This window comes from Coffea eugenioides, chromosome 4, assembly GCF_003713205.1.
Source record: "Coffea eugenioides isolate CCC68of chromosome 4, Ceug_1.0, whole genome shotgun sequence".
In the NCBI taxonomy this organism is placed as follows: Eukaryota; Viridiplantae; Streptophyta; class Magnoliopsida; order Gentianales; family Rubiaceae; genus Coffea; species Coffea eugenioides.
Genome location: NC_040038.1, coordinates 13,460,707 through 13,478,492, shown reverse-complemented (window position 1 = coordinate 13,478,492; position 17,786 = coordinate 13,460,707).

The following is a 17,786-nucleotide window of genomic DNA, read 5'->3' as shown; positions in this document are numbered from 1 at the left end:
TGGTAGAAGCGATAGCTAAACATATGGAAACAAGTTATGACCTTATGACCACGAGTGATTGGTAGACTTCTTAGGAGTATCATCCTTATTTCGAGTTGTCATGAAAGATAAATTAGCGATGAATTTTATGAGTTCGTAATGAGGCTTGAAGACGACAGTTAAAAAAAATAAGATTTTTAAGGATATTGCACTTAAAATCGCATTCCTTTCCAAAAAATTGCCCCAATTTTGGATTCAAAAATCTTGGACTTTATTTGACTTTTATCATCACCCATTAAGGGATTCAGTATTGAATCTCTTTGCATTTTTTCTCATTTTCTCTGCTCTTTTTCTTTTTTTTTCACATTTTCCTTTTTCTTTTCTTTTCTTTTGCTTTTTCAATATCGAAATATCAAAAATGATGGAATTGAGAATCCCCTAACTTTTGAGATTATAGATGCCCCCATCTCTTCCTTTTAATTTTAGCATTTTTTTTTGCTTTTTTTTTTTGAAAAATTCTCCAATCTCCTTCTCCAATGTGGGGTGCGATTATAAGTGATTTTGAAAAGAATCACCCATTTTAGCTTAAATGAGAATGCAAGGGATAAATAGTATTTAGATTGTAGAAACGATGGTCAAAGTATCATTCTTATGTCTCATGACAACCAAAGTAAAGAATAGCTCGTTGCGAATCCATTCCGTTTTGATTTTTGAAAATTTTTCCAATGTAGAGTAATGATCATTAAAGCTTTTATTTGAAATGAAATTATTCCTTTAAAGGCTCAAATGGGAGAACAAATGATAAAATCTGTATACATAAAGAAACGAGTGCTTGAAGTATCATTCCAAAGTTCTCAAAACAAACAAGAGTAATGTACATTTTTGCTTTCACTTAGATGTGAATTGAATTTGGTTAGACACAGTGAGCATTTTTTAAGCAAAGACTGCCCCAATTTGTAGTTTGTCAATAAATATGACTGATTTTTTGGGGGATTAATAGAAGTAGACAAAATATGGAGAATGAAAGGGAAAAAGGTATCTAATTGGTCTTTTCAGACAAATCCTCATATTTGAGTGATCTCTTTTGATTTTGAGTGCTCTTATTGAATAATCTGGATCGAAAATCTAGTGTATGCAAAGATTTTAGAAAATAAAACATACACTTGTGAATTTACAGCCTAAAGGTTGAAAAATCTCAACTTAGTCTTATTTTTAAAAATCTATCATGAAATCTCCCAATGAGCAAATAAAGAATGAAATGTACATGAATATATACAAAACAATAATTGTCTAGATAAAAAGTTTTATTGTTTTAAATGCTTGAAATGAATTTTTTTTTGAACAACTAAATCATGAAATCTGTTAAATGTTTTAAACTAGCGTTTTCAGATGAATTCTTCAAATTTACGTTGCAAGATCTGCCTAAGAATCAAGTAATACTTATAATTTTCAAGATTTATTAGACAAAAATCGTTATCAGATATAGAAAATATTTTCACCTTATTGAAACATCTTTTATAAATGCAGGGGAGAGGGAAAAAAGAAAAAATACCCAGAGTTAGTAAGCAAAATTATAAAATCGGTATGCATATCCTATGGGGGAGCCCTTTTATACCAAGGGTTGGTTTAGAATGAACATACAATCCTTTAGGGTAAGCATCATACAATACTTGATGAATCCGATCAACTTATTGATATTCGAGTGAAAAGCAATTTGAAAATTTTGGCCAATTAGAGTGACAAGAGACATTTGTCCTAACAAAATAAGGACAAAATCCGAATGGATTGATTACTTTGATTAACACATAAAGTGATGTGCGAAAGAGCCTACTCTTGAAAGGATTGCAATCTCTCGACTAGTTTATTCAGTGAACCTTAGATCGAAACCCTAATAGAGAATAAACGGGTCAAATGGATCAGATGAAATTGATGATTTATTCAAAAATTGACTGGATCGCCCTAAAAATGGGTAAATTGTTCAAATGAATTGAATGAAATTGATGATTTATTCAAAATTGACCAGATTGTCCTAAAAATGAGTAAACTGGTCAAATGAATTGAATGAAATTAATTATTTATTCAAAATTGATCGGATTGTCCTAAAAAATGGGTAAACTGGTCAAATGAATTGAATGAAATTGATGATTTATTCAAAATTGACCAGATTATCCTAAAAGTGAATTGATCAAATAGATTGTATGGAGTGGATGGTTTATCCAAAAAAATCGACTCAATCATCCTAGATGCGAATAAACTCGTAAAAATAGGATGGATGGAATTGATGATTTATTTAAAAATTGACTAGATTGCCCTAAAAGTGAGTAAACTAGTAAAATAGATTATTTGAAAATTGACTAAATTGTCAACCCATTTGTGATTTTCAAATTGTACGAATTTCATTACAATGCATTAGTCTATGAGTTTTCTAAAATCAAGATTTGGTCTTGATATATTTATCGTTTCAACATTGAGGAATTCTTTATGAATTTCTTCAATTTAATGTCCTTTACGCAAGAGATTTTTACCAATTCTGATAAAATGGTCAAAAGATGATTGTTAAATACTCATATTCTAATGTACAAAAGTTGCTCTATCATCATGGGAAAGATCAGATCCTACCTTATCTCGTGCACTACCCCTTTGGATGGTACAAAAAATATAGACGTGCAAATCTCTTTGGATTACATATTCAAGACACAAAATGGCTTATTCCTAATGTGGAATTCCCTATGCGGCATTCCCTTCTAAGGTCGATGTATGATGCCAGTTTATAAAAACGAGTAAATATGCTATAACGGGGATTAAACGTGACCTATAGGAACCCTTTTGTATGCCAGGGTAGGCTTAAAAATAAAATGCAATTATTAACCTACAAATGCAATACATCGGAATTTAAACGTGCAATAACATATCTAAAAGGGTAAACTCTCAAAGAATAGCATGTCAGAACTCTTATTTCTAAGACTTATGAATGCAATAGAACAAAGAAATGTTAGTTCAATTGATATATGACACATAACACATTGGAGCAAACAAAAATAATATAAAAAATAGAAGGCAAATAAAGAAAGAAGGGTGTAATCCCTCCTCTCGTGTCTAGTGTTCCTCTTTGGGTAAGGTTGACTCTATCTTAGATAATTTCTAATATGGATGTGACGTGTGTGGGGTATACATATAACATTTTACTCATCCACAATCAAGTTTTACATTTATAAACTTCTAAATACCCCATACATGATTTTTCTGTAAGTATACAGGTCATGAGCGAGTATAGAGTATTAAGGGTCGATCCCACAGAGAAAATTACAATTACCGGTGATTTTCAAATTCCTTTATTATTTAGACTATAAGCATGAAGTAAAAGTAATAAAATTAACACTAGAAAGGTCTTAGAAATATGGAATTCCTTACTACTCTTGCAAATGAGATTATCGGTTAAGTGAATGCTATTATCTTGGTTAGTTATGACGTAATTTCCTAATGTATGTGAAACCTACTCTCGTAATGAATCAACTATACTTATAGCTAAACCATACCTACTCTCGTAGTTATGAAATTAACTACAATCTCATTTCTTCTATAAAATTACATGAACAAGTCTCTAAAGCCACATAGGTGCACCACTCCTTTCGTGAGTATACTCCCTAGGTTTATCACTTCATTGAACTAATGTTAAATTTCAATTCTCATTGCAAACTTTACACCTTTAGATAATCACAATTAATGGCCGGTTAATCATGATTAGATAAGCAAAAGTGATAAATAACTTGTTCAAAATAATATCATCAAATAACCAAGTAAACATCACAAATAAGATATAGAAAATTCATCCATAACTTTAGGCATAAACTTTAACTAATCATGAAGAAAATGAAAGAAAGATTCATACTTGTATTATAACTAAACATAAGATACAATACAAGAAATAGAGAGATAGGAGAAATGTCACCCATGTCACTTGAGTTCCTTGCTCTCCATCTTCATCTTCAACTTCACCTAAATTTAGCTACAAATACAAGAAGGAAACACTACACTAACTACTCTATACTACCCTAACTAATGAACTAAGAAAAACTAGTGAAAACTATATTTTTGTGGAGTTTTTCTCTAGCCTTCCAAAGTTATTGAAAATGTCCTCCAAGGCTACTATTTATAGAGGAATTCAAGCTCATGGTGAGTTGTTAAAGTTGATGTAATTCCTTCTTGGACTCACCAAAAGATGCTTCTTGAATTCTCTATACTTGTTTGTTCAGTTCCAGCCAGATTTCTTGCAGATAAATTGGTTAAAAAGCTTGTGTGAATAGAGCACAAGTTGCAGAGCAAGTTGCAGAGCCGATATTGGGGATCCGAGGGAAAGATCCGGGGTCGGATCACTCAAAATAGACCTCGGATCTCATTTTTCTTCATTTTTATCTTCACTGTGTGACGCCCCCACTTCTTCCAAGGGCGAACCCAAGGGTATCCGCGGAACGCCTGCCCAACTCTCGCTAGGACTCGATACAATTCAATTCAAATTTAAGGATAACAACCGAATAATAAGAGTCGCGACGAAGAAAAGTAGTCGCTTCCATACAAAAATATTCAATCTTACATCACGAGTTTCAAAATACATCCACTTTCTCAAAATATATAACTTCCAAAATATGTCTAATCAAATACATTCAAAACCCTAATCAAAAGTGCCTCAAGTCGATTTCTCCATAACTTTTTTCCATTTCGGCTCCTGTTAAGGAAAATAAATCTAATGGGATGAACTAACGCTCAGTGAGACCAAGAAATCATGCAAACACTTAGGTCAGGTAGCAATAACAATTAAACGAGAAATAAAGCTGTAACATTCAAGCAATTCACAAATTTTCAATTTAACACATTCAATGAGGATACAGGAGCTCTCAGGAGCTAGGTACCACTTGCTTCACCAAAGCTCGATCAATTACCTCCCCGCGATGACATTCCGTCAACCGGGTCGGTATTAAATCCGTAGAACTTCACTTACTCTTCCCCGTTCACTGTTACAAACCCCAGTCCCGGGTCCGCTCTTCTTTTATTTAAGGCGGTACTACACGAGTAGGCCAATCTAGATCTCTTAATAGATCAATTTTAAGTTTATCTCATGGTTCACCGAGTTTCTCGACCAAGCCCTTGCTAGCTCGAGTCGCAAAGTCGACCAATTGAGATTTGGGCATCCCCCAATTTCCGTTATGAGTCGAGGAGATTCACTCCAATCGACCGATACCGTTATTGGCTGAAGAAATTCACTCCAATCGGCATTCAATCAATTCCATACAATTCAATTATAAGCAGTTCAGATATACAATTATTTAAAAGAGAACGAGTGCGATAAAGTACACACTCGACTCGACAATCATAAATCATTTAATCCATAAGAAGCAATCCATATAATTGGTAACTAGTCATGCACTTGACACTCACCAAATCACAATAAGAGAGTCAGTGCAAAAGATCTTTAATGGTCGGCTCCGAGATTCTCTTCAAAACCCTCTTGAGCGCCTGAAGACATAACAATTATCCATCACCCAAAAATACTTACAAACTCCTTGCCAAACAAGGAAGAATGTACGTTCGTTTTCAAATTAAAACAATGTCTCGAAAAGTCTCAATATCTCGAAAATCGAGATTCAAAAGTGAGGGTTTATTAACACAAGAGAAACTGATTTCCTCTATGAAATCGAATTTAAAACGTTCAATCAATATCAAGAAAGAATAACGAGTTCTCAAAAACTCATTTCATAAGAAATCGGGAAATTTCAGTTTTGCACGACAATCTTTGGAAAATCGAATCTTGAGTTTGGCACGTCCAAAAATGGAAAAATTTATACCGTTAGAAACTAGTTTCAAAGTACTAAAAATTATTAGAAGACACTTTTCCAAAATTCTAAACGAGAGGCATTTATTTTGTAGCTCAAAATTGCTGATTTGAGTAAACAAGACAGTTTCAGTCATGTTTTTCGGCAATCTTTGAAAAATCGGCAAAATTCACAAAAAATGAACCAACCTTTGAAATTCATAGCACAATAAGAGTTCCAAACAAGGTTTTGAACACAATAAACAGAACTAAATTCAGAGTTTTTAGCATCGAGATACAGCAGCTTAAAGTCAGTTAATTTCTATTATGTGAACAGTAAATTTCCAGATTTGAAAAGCTAAATTTGGGTATCGCAATGGTCTTAGAATAACACCAAATTTGGTACAAATAAACTTTCATATGAGGACTACTTGTCTATCAAATTTCATTCAAAAACTTACGTGGGGAGGTAGTTAACAAAACTACCAAAGTTTAGAAAATTCTTAAAACAAATCTGTCCTCTTGCTTTTCTTTCCTTTTCCAAACATTTTGCACCATGAAATCAGTTCCAATTCGGTTCATTCTTGAAACTAAGGTCTTATAAACATCCAACAAGAAATTGGTAGTCATTTGACATCAAAATTATCCAACAAAACATCCCCAAAACAAGTTTGACCATTCGGCCAGCAAGAAAGGAAAAGTTGTCCAGTTTTCCAGCTTTGTCACAGTTTGGAAACTGAACTATAACTCACTCAATACAACTTGAAATTAAGAATGGTTGGTGGCTTTGAAAACTAGGTTCAAAACTCTACATTTCATCAGATGAAAACGTTCTCAAAATCAGTTCACAAGTGAGAGAAAATAGAGTCACAAGATGCAGCTTCTACCTTGCTCTCGGATAGACCATCACAACAGGATAGTCAACTTTGTTGAATCACTACGGTTCACTAAATTCGAACCAGTAAGTGAATTTTATACCGTTAGAAAGTTATGAATGTCTAGTTTCAAATGCTGCAAACGGCATTTGATTTTGACTTTTGTACAAAGAGATATGTTTGATCAAAGATCACTGCCAGTGAACCACTGCTATCCGTTTTTCCAGATTTTGTTCTTGCCAAAGCTCAAATTTTGTCCAACCAATTCAAATGATTTTTGGTAGAAACCTTCTACACACAATATACTACATATATACATCAGTTTCACAGTCATGTGAGTATCAAAAATTCGAAATATATGCAAGGCAATAACAGGACAGATTCGGCCAGCATCCATGTGCAATTTTCCTTCGATCTTTCCTTCATCTTCTATCCATAATCATCTCAAACAACACATAACTAACATCAAACAAACATTTAATCCTCAAGGCAGATACCTAGAGGTCTCCTCAAGTCCTCTATCTTAGAGTTTAAAACAAGAAATTAAACACCTCAAGACCGCTAGCCTAACCATGCTTAGGGTAGTAAACCCATGTAGTTAAGGCTTCAACTTTGAAGAAAATGGAAAGGTTCAAGGTTGATGAAGGCTACCTCTTATCTTGTGAAGAAACCAGAAATTTTTGACCGAAAATCTCCCAAGAAAACCGGCAAGAAGGTGTCCTCCTCCAAGCTAAAGTTGCTCTCCAAGTAGTGTGTGAGTTGTGTGAAGAATTTGGAGTGAAATAGTAGCAAGGATTGAAGCAAAAATGATGAAGCTTTCTTCCTCTTCCCTTGAGAGTGTATTGAGTTGTGAAGCTTCTCTTGGAAGCTTAAGAAATTTGTGGCCAAGAATCCTACAAAAGTCAACTAGGAATAGCGCGCGCGGGTACCGTACCACCATTTTCTCTTTTATTTGTTTCACTTCTGTACTAAACCTCCAATGTAATTCCTTTAACATTATAATTTTTCACTCTTAGTAGTCTAGTATAAGTTTCTTAAATTTCCACTTAGCCATTCCGACTCGATTTACGCGAACTTCCAATTCACGTGCGATAAAGCGAAATTTTGAACTCACTCACCTCGAATCCCTCAATTAACTTTTCTTAATCTACTATTGATCATTTTTAATTCTCCAAAATTATTGTACTCTTGGATCAAATATTATCTCGAAAAATGTATATTCACTATTCCTTATTAAACGAGCCTCCGAAAATTAAATTTGCTAACGGATGTTTTAAAAATATAAGCAAGACATGGTTCCATGTAAATGGATTTAAAATGGTTGAAATAAATTATTCGGAGAAAACAGGTGAACAAATTTTTAAATAAACCAGTAAAATAGGATAAAAAAAGAAAATTTTCGGGTTCTCACACACTGCACATTAGGATCCGAGGCCTAAAACATATGGATCCGAGCTCGGATCCTCTGGTCTCGAATCCACTTCTCCAGAAGATCATACGAGGGCTCGGTTTTTGGTCCACTTCAACTGATATTGTCTTGATGATATAGGCTGAATTAGTTCTTGTGTAAAACATAAAAGTTGTAACTTTTTGAGTTAGCTTTCCAATGTATCAAAAATCATCCAATTTAGAGCTCTGTGGGCCTAGAAATGACCAAAATACCATCGATTGGTCAGGGCTGCATTTCAGCTTTTGATAATAGAGTTGAACTTCTGTATTTCGAATTTTTGACAATGAAAACGACTGAATTGGACTTCGATATCTTCATACCAAAAGTAGATCTATCTCTTAGTTTCAAAATGGTTTAAGAATCACCTCAATCCAATGCTTGTACCTCAAGATATAGCCAAAATTTCATAAGGTGTCAAAGCCGTGAAACTTTCTTTCTTTTGTTCTTGATTGCATTTCCTCTCTTGCACTTCATATCTTCTTTAAACCACTTCAAATCATCATCAGTCATCCAATTATCTTCTCAATTCATTCCATTTGATGATTGAATCATTAAATCTATAAAAACATGAAATTTTTACCATAAAAATCCATAGAAATGCAATTTTTACCACTTAAACCACAAAATGCATATTTTCACTAGAAACTTAGTTAATTAGTTATAAAACTAAATAAAATACACCAAAACTAACTAATAAAGCACAGCAAAAACACGTAAATTATGCACTTATCAAACTCCCCCACACTTAAATTATTGCTTGTCCTCAAGCAATCAACACATCTCCAACAACAATGATTCAAGAGGTTAAACACTATATGCACTTTTTTTCGAATTCAATTCCTCATAACTTGGCAAATAATCATTATGCAATTGTTCAATTTACACTAAATACTCATAATATCAAGTAAAGAAAAAATAATTATACCCTAATTTTAACAAGTTATACTTAATCTCTCACCCTAACCTAATTTCTCAAGCAAGCAAATCACATAGTCAATTTATACCTTTCCTCCTCCTATAATTATCCTTTCCTCAAAAATTTTTACTAAGAGAGATTTACGGCCGGATATCTTACTTAAATAGTGAAAACGTCTTTTAACTCGAAAATCGACACTTTTAGGTGAAGAACTCCGGTTACTCAATATTTCACTGATTTAAATTGCTATGCATATTCTTAATTCAAGCACCATTTTACGCGAATGTCAACATTTGTAGATGCCAACCGCCGGTTACTTAGTACAAGAATCATTGGAGTAGAAAAAACTCTTATCCTTTTTTTTCTTTTCTCTTTTTTTTTCAAGTAAAAGACAATAGATAGACATTCCCTCGTAGCAAATATATAAGAATAATCAAAGGAAGAATATAACTTTTATTGACTAAATCAATCACTTACTTGCAAAATTAAGTAAAGAGGAGAAATCTCATCAACCTTGTAAAATTATAGGCATAATTATCCCTACTTTACATAATATACTTTCTAAAATGCAAAAATTCTAATTGCATAATAACCATTTCCAAGTCAAATGAGAACTAAATCTTCCAATATACATATAAAGCTTCAACAAGTGGAAGAATTAGAGCACTTAAAGTTGGAACAAATTGGCCCTTTTTAAATAAACTTGCAAAATTTTGAAAAATTTTTGAGCCATAGTGAAATATTGGAAAAGATTTTGAAAAAATTTTGACAGAGTTTCCCCTGTAACTGGATGAAACTCCCTGCCAACAAACCCAAATTCAAGAAAATTTTTCATATGGCAATTTTTTCAAGCACAATTTCAATATTTCTAAGACATTTAAAGCCACAAATTATCATTACATGGCATAAAATATTCTAAGACATTTAAAGTCACAAATTATCATCACATGGCATAAAATAGCAAGTCAATTATTTTCCTCCCCCACACTTAAATTTCACATTGTCCTCAATGTGAGAAAGGAGAAATAACGAAAGTAAGAGAAAGTAGTACTCCCTTGCGCTATCCAAATCCATGGCAATGTGATGAATTTTCAACTTTACTTGAGAAAGAATGGAGAGTTCAATTAATGCACCCTGAAAAAAATAAAAATAAAACAACTTCTTAAGAATAAAAGCCTGCAACCATCAAGAAGAAAAGTGGAGTTGAAGGAGGGCAAGAGGGAAGAATGAGGAAAAGTGATCTGAGCCCTCGTTTTTGAAGTATTTCTAAAAGAATCCGAGGTCGGATCGTGATGACTGAGCTCGAATCAAGAAGCTCAAATTTTTTCTCTGATTGCAGAAGTAGATTTGAGGCCTCAGATTTGTACGGATCCGAGCTCGGATCCATTGAATCTGCAGTTATTATAGAATTTTCTTTAATTTTTAATTTGACCCCAATTCGAAACACACTCTCCAATTCGTGCTCTACAATGAAATTTTCAACAATTCAACACTTCACGCATATGGAAAGTGACTTAAACACGAATCTCAACACCTCAAAATAAATAAAAAAACATGTAGAATGCAAATTGAGGGTTGATGTTCTTGGATCAAATAGTCCCGTTGACACTTCCAATGCACATGGTGGTGCTCAAATGGTCAAAAGAGTGCAAATAGGTCATGAACACATTTAAACACTTGAATTCACTTCAACTTCATGCAAATGACTAACTTAACCTCATAACATGAAATTAAACATTGTAAACTCAAAAATAAAGGTTAAACTTCCCTTTTTTACATCGGTCTCCACTCCTTATAAACTTCTTTGCTCTTGAAATAATTCGCATGATTCCTTGTCATTGCTACCTACAAAACACACAAAAATATTAATCAAATAACTAAAACCTACTAAAAAAACTAGAAATCATTGGGTTGCCTCTCAACAAGTGCTTCTTTATAGTCATTAGCTTGACTATATCACCTCATTTTTTTTAAGGAGGCTTGGTTAACGAATAATCCACCATTAGAAATCATGGTGGATCATTATAAGGTGGCTTTATAGCAAAAGCCACATGTTCTAATGATAAGAGAGATGGAAGTGGCTTACCAATCTCAAGTGAATCGTAGATACTACCTTGAATGCGCGTTACTTGAGTACTCATCAAAGGAACGTCCGCGTGGCTTTCTTGGGGGAATAATACCTTTAAAACCTATACTCTCAACACATTTCTCAAGAGGGGTGAAAAATGAGTCGTTAAGGCTCACATCTTGAGGTTCAATGTTAGCTCCAAACGTACTATCATGTGAAATAGATATTTTCTCATTGAAATACAATTGAGATTCATCATTTTCATCAAAATGCAATCCATTTTCACTTGCAACATGCTCACCATTCATGCTAGGGTCAACTTGCATATCATTAGAAGAAATAACTTCACACAACTCATGCAATTGGTCTTGTATTCTACCAAAGTGAGAAGCTAATTCATCTAACCTTTCCTCAACCGTATCAAAACGGCCGGAGGTCATATTTGCTAGCTTTTCTATGGCTAAATCAAATTGATTAAAAGAACTCTCAACACATTCCTCAAGAGGGATGAAAAATGAGCCGCTAAGGCTCACCTCTTGAGATTCAATGTTAGCTCCAAAGGTATTATCATGTGAAATGGATATTTTCTCATTGAAACACAATTGAGATTCATCATTTTCATCAATATGCAATCCATTTTCAGTTGCAACATGCTCACCATTCATGCTAGGGTCAACTTGCACATCATTAGAAGAAATAACTTTACACAACTCATGCAATTGGTCTTGTATTCTACCAAAGTGAAAAACTAATTCATCTAACCTTTCCTCAACCCTATCAAAACGGTCGGAGGTTGCATTTGCTAGCTTTTCTATGACTAAATCAAATTGATTAGAAGAATTTTCTACAGCTAGCTCCCAAGATGCATTAGAATCGTTAGCTAATGGTTCACTTTCTAATTCCCAAGGTAGAGGTGCATTAGCTAACCTTTCTATTGCCAAATTCCAAGATGGTTTAGATTCAAATTGAACACATTCGGATTGGTAATCATAAAAATATGGAGAATCACCATAAGTACTTTGATTATCCCAATCATAAGCTGATACGAACGGCACCAACCGTGTGATGCAACCCGTACAGAAAGGCTTGGATCTAGAAGGTAGAGACTCACGTTGAAGACGACGAACGCAGCGGATCACCTAAACCAGTTGATCACGTGGTCAACGAACCTCGGTATTTGTAGAAGACGCCACAATCTAGCGTGGTCCTAGATTGATAAGTCAATTGAATACCTAAGATACAAATCTAAGATATTCAAGGTGCTTCAATAAAGCTTTGAGAGAACTCTCAACGTAATTTTATTAATCGTCCAAAAACTGAGTGTAAACAACGACTTAAGGCTATTTGTAGCCGTAACTAAAAAACCTAACAATGCTTGTAAAAAGTTGAAGGAAAGGCGGCCCACCCTTGGGCTTCCCTTTGGACCGCCACTAGCCCAAAAGCTCCGAGGGCGTAGGGTCAAGTAAAAATCAAAATAAGGGATAGAGTGTACCTCCCTTGAATTGATGACTTAATGAAATGAAATTTTACTTATTTACCCTCCAAAACAACAAAATGGTCAAGGCACCGATTTATTTGATAAATACAAAACAAATTACTTAAAATCAACTCAAAGTTCCTAAGAATTACAAATTAAATGTCATTTAAACTAAGCAAGTAGTTAAACAATTCAACTTATCAAACAAAAATGCAAATCAATGATGCAAGAGCCATCACCTTAATTCACTAAATCATGAAGCATCCAAAACCTAAATTTAACGAGTGCATTTGACATTTTATTGATAAAACTTAAGTTAACACATGAAGATTTGCAAACATACTAAAGCAGATCATTGCTATTATTTTGACCATTTTGTTGAACAAAATCAAATCATTTTAGTGAAATTGATAAATGAATCTAAACTCATAAATCGAAGGCACAAAACTTCATGAAATCACTTTCCATCAATACAACTTCAACTTGAATCGAATCAAACCCCAACGACTTGAATTGATAGAATCTGAAGATATGACAAAACGTAAGAGAAAGAACAAGGGAACTTCAAAATCTCAGATTCCTTCCAAATTTCTGGTTAAAACTTTTGCAAGGAGAATTATTTCAACATTGCAAACTTACTCCAAACTTACCAAATATTGAACTCAAAGTAAGAGGAAAACAAAGAGGCCATGCAGATACCTAACAAATACTATAACTAGAATGATTGAATCATAAGCATATACTTCAGTAACAGCAACCGAAACTTCCAAAAATGCAAAATTGCTCTTGCCGCAACAGACTAGCCATACTGCATCCTGATGCTACATCACGAACAATAGACTTGTGCATGATATCCCCACCACAGCAAGCAAACTTATGAAATGCAAGACAGTCGCATGATGGGAGGCCCCGAAAATTACAAAGAATAGCCTGCTTTGATACTAAACATGAATCTAATAAGATCGCAGTCTCCAATCATGTGAAAGGTATTAGATGATTTCACTCTCAGCCCTCATTAAAATAGAACCATTCCATCAACAGCAAAACAAACACATGAAAGATGACGGCTACTATAACCCAATAAAGAATGAATCTGTTAACATTGCTACAACAAAGCCAAGAGGTTCAACCCTGTTGCAGCAACTCTCGGCCCCTTCGAAGAGTCCTAATATACTCAACCAATATAAAGAATCTAATAGCAAAGGTAAGCTAAGCTGTCGAATTCATAAGAAATCCTCCACATCAGTTACGACTATGGGTATACGCACTATAAAACAATGAACCACAAAAGAAAACCCCTCCAATCTTGCAGCAATAAATGAAGATTAATAGAAGTTTATCATGAATAAAGGACACAGTTGGATTACTCTATCCCAGCAAGTGTTTTTGAACGTGAAATAATCCCAAGAGAACGTGAAAAATGGTGAGAAATTCCTCTGACTTGCAACCCAGAAAACTGTAAGGACTGGCGAGCTCTTGTTCTTGAGTCCCGCTTTGGATGTCTTCCTAACGTTATTTTGAAAATGTTTCTGAATGAAACTTAAACCTCTACTTCCGTAGATATCCCAGATCTCTTAAAACATCCAGGAAGAAGCTGATTCAGTGGAGAAAAATACCTCCCAAAATGATGAAGAATCAGCCTGAACCCTAAAAACAATTCTGCAAAAAAAATCTCTCTTCCCTCTGTTCTCCCTTTTGTCTTTCTTTTCCTTTCATTTTTTTTGCTGTTTTCCCTTCTGATCCTTTTGATTTTCCACAGGTTCTCTCTCTTCTAGTTTCTTCTTTTTCCTTCCTTTTTTTCTCCATTTTTCCCTTTCTTTCTCTTTTTCTTCTTGCCCGAATCTCTCCCTGGTTTTTCCTATCTCTCTCTGTAGTCTCTCTCTTTCTCCTTTTCTTGCTCTCTCCACAGTCTCTCTCTCCCTTTCTTTTCTTCCTTGTTCTTCCTCAGCCGCCACCTTTTTCCATTTTTCCTCTTTTGCTCCTGATTTTTCCCAAGCTCTACACCTGTCTTGCCACCAAACCTCTTGCATGTATTGTGCAAAAAAATAAAGACACGAGTCTAATGCTCCCTAATACACTCAGCTACCATGCATGCCTTCCACCTATTTTTATTTTTTTCTTTTATTTTTCAAGGCAAAAGTTTAGAGTAAACAAAATGTTAAATCCCTTTTTTGAGGTTTGCCTTGCAAATTTTCATTTTATTTTGAAGAAATTGAATTTGAAAAGATTAAAACGAATTTTTGTGAGAATTTTCTTTTTCAGAAATTTAACGCAAAAAACGTTTGTTTTGTTGATTTTTTTTTTAAAAGAAGATGAACCTAATTCAAAAAATAACGAACTACCATTTTGCGAACTTTGATTAACTAAAAATAAAATAAAATAAACATTAAAGTAGAATTGAAATTTTGGTGTCTACATGGTCAAATAAGAAAGTTCTTTCCTGATGGTGAAGAATCGCTTAATTTGTTTCTATGAAAGTCTCGCTCCAATATTTCACAAAACAAAAATAGTATACCAAATTTTCTTTACAAGCAAGAAATTAAAGAATATTGATTTAAAGAGTTTTTTTTTTAAGTTTTGAGCTATAAGAAACAATTATGGTACTTTTTCTATCAAGTATATTTTGTTCCTTCAAGGCTATACATGTTGTACGGTTCAAACAACCAAAGTCACCAGACCAGGGACCTCATGCACAGACTCAAAGTCACCCAATTTTGGATGTAGTCCATACATCTCTAGCTGATGCAACCAGAAGGAATAGAGCGAATTCGGTACAAGTAATGAAGATTGCAAACTTCATCTTGCTTTTTAATGTTACCATCATGTTGGTTAACTGGCCGCTTGGAAAAGAACGAGTGCTAGTCATGCATATAACAATTAAACTTATTTTACAATCAAGTTTTATATTTATAAAATCTAAATATCCCACACGTGATTTTTTTCAAGTATACGGGTCGAGATTGAATATAGGGTATTAAGGGTCAAACCCACAAAGAAGAATATCAATTACCGATAGTTTTGAAACTCCTTTATTATTTAAACTATCACAAGTGCAAGAAATAAATCTACACTATGAACATGAAATAAAAGTAATAAAAATAATATAGAAAACTCCTAGAGTTATTGAATTCCTCGCTACTCTTACAAGCGAAATTATCAGTTAATTGAATGTGATTATCTTCTCTAGTTATGGCGTAATTTCCTAATGTATGTGAAACCTACTCTCGTAGTGAATCAACTATATTTGTAACTAAGTCATACCTATTCTAGTGATTATAAAATTAACTACAATTTTATTTCTTCTATGAAATTATATAAAATAAATCACCAAAACTACATAGGTGCACCTCTACTCTCGTGAGTGTACTCTCTAGATTTATGACTTCTTAAACTAGTGTTAAATTTCAATTCTCATTGCAAACTTAATACTTTAAAATTATTACAATTAATGACTAATTAATCATGATTAGAAAAACAAAAGTGATAAATAACTTGTTCAAAATAATATCATCAAATAATCAAGTAGACATCACAAACAAAATATAGAAGGTTTATCCATAACTCTAGGTTTAAACTTTAGTAAAACATGAAGTAAATCATTAAACTTGTATTATAGTTAAATATGAAATCAAATACAAAAGAAAAAGTGATAAGAAAGAAATCAGCCTTGTTACATGAATTTCAAACTCTCCATCTTTGCTCCTCAAATCTTCATCCAAATCTAACTACAAATACAAGAAAGATAAACTACACTCACTATACTATACTAATGAATTAAACTAATGAACTAAAAAAACCAGTGAAGACTACATTTTGGCAGTAAGTTGTGAAACAAACTCTTCAAAGGCCCTATTTATAGAAAAATTCAAGCCACAAATGAGTTTTTTCTAGTTGACAAATTTGGCTCTTGAAACCCCCAAAAGTTGTTTCTACAAGTCTCTATACTTGCTTGCTCATATCCATCCAGAATTCTTGGAGAAAAATGGGTCAAAAAACTTGTGTGAATAGAGCCCAAGTTGCAAAACAAGTAGCAGCCTTAATTGAAGAAAACGCGTCCTTAGAAAACACAGACTGAGGTCGTTTATTTACCTCAAGTTTTTCTCTTTTGCAAGTTTTCTCAATTCTGGTCAGTTTTCAACTTTACTCTATTTTTGTAACAAATTCAATTGAGATTTTCTCAATGATAGAGACTAAACTAACTCTTGTTTTAAGCATAAAAGTTGTAGTTCTGTGAGTTAACTTTCCAATGCCTCAAGAATCATCCAATTTGAAGCTCTGTAGACATATAAATGACCAAAAATAGCCTTGATTAGTCAAAACTCTATTTCAAATTTGGACAACAAAAATGGCCAATTGTATTCAACTTTTTGACAAAGAAAATTCATGAACTAGATTTTTATGTCTCATATAAAATGCATAGCTATGTGTTAGTTTCAAAATGACTTAAGAATCACCTCAATCTGATGCTTGTAACTCAAGATATAGCCAGAATACCAACATGTGTCAAAGCTATCAAACTTTTCCTCTTTTATTCTTGATTACATTTCCTCTTTGCACTTCATAATATTTTTATATCACTTTAAAATCATCAACAATTATCCACTGATCTTCTCAACTCACTCCAATTGATGATTGAATCATTAAATCTATAAAAATATGAAAGTTTCATCACTTTGATCCATAGAAATGCAATTTTTGACACTTAAACCACAAAAAATGCAAACTTCACTAAAAAACTAGTTAAATAGCTATAAAAATAATTAAAACACACCAAAACTAGATACTAAAACATATTTAAATCATACAAAATATGCATTTATCAAATTCTCCCGCACTTGAATCATTGTTTATCTTCAAGCAGTAAGAAATACAAACCAACAATAATCCAAAATTTTGAAATTAAACATATGTGCACAATTCAATTTCATTTCCTCAAGACGAAGTAAATAACCATTATGCAATCGCTCAAATAAAATCAGGTACTCAAAATATCAAGTAAAGGATAGTCAATTATGTCATAATTGTAACTTCAATTCAATTCCTTATCCTTTCCCAATTTTACAAGCAAATAATGCCTAAGGTCAATAAAAATGCTTCCTAAACCCATGATAATCTCTTTTCTCAAGTTCAAAGAGGGATTTTATTCATATGACGTAACTAAATGTTTACTTAAATTGTGAAAGAGTCTTTTGATACGACAATAGATATTTTTAGA